The sequence below is a fragment of the Merops nubicus genome, unplaced genomic scaffold (genome assembly GCF_000691845.1).
Source record: "Merops nubicus isolate BGI_N331 unplaced genomic scaffold, ASM69184v1 scaffold32052, whole genome shotgun sequence".
In the NCBI taxonomy this organism is placed as follows: domain Eukaryota; kingdom Metazoa; phylum Chordata; class Aves; order Coraciiformes; family Meropidae; genus Merops; species Merops nubicus.
The window spans coordinates 15,639-15,946 of NW_008593444.1; the positions used below are offsets into that span (position 1 = coordinate 15,639).

Consider the following 308-nt stretch of genomic DNA (forward strand, 5'->3'; position numbering starts at 1 on the left):
CTGCCCATTCCCCTCCTGGGGGGCTCCCAGGAAAAACACCCAGATTTGTGCCTCTCCCCAAGACAGGGCAACCAAGCTGGAGCTTTGCTGCTGCCTCACCCAGCCCTGCCTGCTCCCAGCCTGCCGTGCTCCCCTTGGCAGCACCCTGCTTGCCGTGCCCCTCTCACGCTCCTCTTCCCCTCGTGCCTCCTCCTTTTCCTCCTCCTCCTCACCCCTTCCCAATGTTCCCTTCCCCCCGTGCTGTCTGCTGGCAGCAGCCTCCTGGTGAAGGTACAAGCTGGGAGCCCATCTGCTCAGCAGGACGAGGA

General features: G+C 64.0%; 1 protein-coding gene across 1 annotated transcript in view; it reads left to right on the forward strand.

Moving 5' to 3' along the window:
• The window catches only part of LOC103768314 (serine/threonine-protein phosphatase 2B catalytic subunit gamma isoform), a gene marked incomplete at both ends in the record, with an annotated part of 15,867 nt that overhangs the window by 14,537 nt on the left and 1,022 nt on the right, over nt 1–308 (forward strand). The window lies entirely within an intron of this gene.